Source organism: Tupaia chinensis, unplaced genomic scaffold (assembly GCF_000334495.1).
Source record: "Tupaia chinensis unplaced genomic scaffold, TupChi_1.0 Scaffold146140_1, whole genome shotgun sequence".
Lineage (NCBI taxonomy): Eukaryota > Metazoa > Chordata > Mammalia > Scandentia > Tupaiidae > Tupaia > Tupaia belangeri.
In genome coordinates this window covers 1,694,851-1,697,385 of record NW_006205995.1, presented here as the reverse complement: position 1 = coordinate 1,697,385, position 2,535 = coordinate 1,694,851, and the positions used below count along the sequence as shown (strand labels likewise).

General features: G+C 43.2%; 1 protein-coding gene across 1 annotated transcript in view; it reads right to left on the bottom strand.

The window, feature by feature from the left end:
- Nucleotides 1-2,535, bottom strand: part of DMXL2 (Dmx like 2) — a gene marked incomplete in the record, with an annotated part of 190,092 nt that overhangs the window by 46,846 nt on the left and 140,711 nt on the right.

The following is a 2,535-nucleotide window of genomic DNA, read 5'->3' as shown; positions in this document are numbered from 1 at the left end:
GAGAGAGACAGGGAGATAGAAAGCGAGAAATCACCCCCCGGGGGGATGGCCACGCCGCAATCCCTTCTCCTCCATCTTCCTCTCGGGATGCTGGGCACACCCGCACACACGCCTGGCATGAATTTAAGCCACCGGGTCCGGGACTCGAACCGCGGTCGACTACGTGGGAGTCCAGCGACATTAGCTATTACGCTAACTGCTGGTCCCCCCCCCATTTTATATAATTTTAAAAGAAAATTTTAGAAAGCAGTTCACAAAAAGCAAACACTAATGTGGCCAGCAGATGGCACAGCAGTTATATTGTTGGATTCCCATATGGACAACAGTGGTTCGAGTCTCAGGCCCAGTGGCTTAAAACTCATGCCAAGTAAGTGTGTGTGTGTGCCCAAGATCCTGGGAGGAGAAGGGACTGTAGCACAGCCAGCCCCCCAGGAGATGATTTCTCACTTTCTCTCTCACTGTAGCTCTCTCCCTTCCTCTTTCTCCAGCCAAGTATTTGCATCCTAAGGCAAAAAAACCACTCAAAAAATAAAAATCTAAATTAAACAAATTATTCTGTGTATCAAGTTGGTAGTAGAACCACACAAAGATAAACCATGAAAAGTGACTTTAAAACAAATAATTTCAAAGCACATCTTTAGTTACATATACCATAAAAACAAAATTACCTGAAAACCAAAAACAGCTTACACCGGTTTTAGGCTTCATGTTGTTACAAAAAATATTTGTTGTTGGGACCAGCAGTTAGTGTAATGGCTATGTCGCTGGACTCCCACATAATCGACCGTGGTTTGAGTCCCGGACCCAGTGGCTTAAACTCACACCGGGCTCATGTGAATGCGTGCCCAGGATCCCGAGAGGAGAATGGAGGAGAAGAGATTGCGGCGTGGCCATCCCCCCGGGGGGTGATTTCTCGCTTTCTGTCTCTCTGTCTCTCTGTCTGTGTGTCTGGCGAGCACACGCGCCCTATAGCAAAAACCTCTCCAAAAAAGAAAAAAAAGTTGTTATTGGGACCGGCAGATGACACAACTGGCTCTTTTTAAAAATAACATAATTTTGAATTCACAAGTTTAGATAGGTATGTGTTTGAATTCTTTACAGTTTTTAAACTAGAGTCATTGGACTTTCACATAGTCAATCGTGGTTCAAGTCCCAGATCTGGCAACTTAAAACTCACTCCTAGTACATGTGCGTGTGCATACGTGCCCAAAATCCCAAGAGGAGAATATAGAATATAGGAAAAGGGATTGCAGTGTAGCCATCCCCCTGCCTGGGGGGTGATTTCTCATTTTATGTCTCTCTGTCTCCCTCTGTCTCTGGCAAGTGCATATGCCCTACAGTGAAAATCTCTCAAAAAAAATTGTTGTTATTATTCTGAAACTACTACATGTATATAAAGTAGCAAATAATTATATTAAGGCCATGGGAACCTAAGCCTTTCATTCTAAGACCCAAGTTTGAAAATTAAAATAAAACAACCCTATAGTCTATATTTAAATTAGAAATTTCAATATAAACTCCTATATTTTTAAGAAAAAAAAACTTTCCAAGCTCCATTCTCTGAAATACCAGGAAACGATGACCCAATCAATCAGCAGCAGTACATATTTCTATGCCTAGGGTATAGGGTCTAAATATTAATCCCTCCTAAAGGAAACCAGAATCCTTTGAATGGAATGGTCCTTTCCAATCTAGGCAGGAAATATACTAGCCGAGCCTGAGATATTCTGCCATTTGAGAAAACAAGAAATCTATCTAGGAATAACACCAAAAGGATTCTAGAACTTGAGAGGCTCCCAATGATTAAAGAAGGAACAATCTAAGCATCATAAAAATAAAAATGATGAATATGGTATTACCTTTGATTTGACCACTACGCACCATATGCATGCTTTGAAAATCCATATTATACATCCCATGAAGATGTACAACAATTAAATGTAAATAAAAAAATACAAAAGAAAAAATGTAAAAACTGTAAAGGAATAAAACACAAATCTATCTGAACACGTAAATTCAAAAATAACCTTTTTTCAAAAAGCTAACTGCTGAATCGGAGGACATGAAAATCAGTGAAAGTACTTAATGTGAGTGGGACAATGTGGAGTGGGGTGAGTGAGGAGAAGAGGATAGAAGGGGATAGCAAGTGAACAAGAGAGAGTCAGGATGTTAGTGAGAAATAGAGAGGGCTTATAAACTGTTGATGATGACATGTATAGTATTCTTAACTGGATTGGTCTGGGAGGTGTTTCAAGAAGGGCAAGGTATTTTTACAAGCAAAACGAGAAATGGCAATTGACTGTTTTATAAAAATAATTAGAATAGGGGCCGGGCGCCAAGGTTGCGTCCGGCCTGAGGACGTCGCGGGCCCTTCCGGGCTCTGCGTGTCCCCATGGGACCCAGACAGGCTGGCGGCGGCGGGAGGCGGCGGCGGGAGGCAGGCCGGGCGCCAAGGCTGCGTCCGGCCTGGGGACGTCGCGGGCCCTTCTGGGCTCTGCGTGTCCCCCCGGGCCCCCGCCAAACTATGCCGCTTAT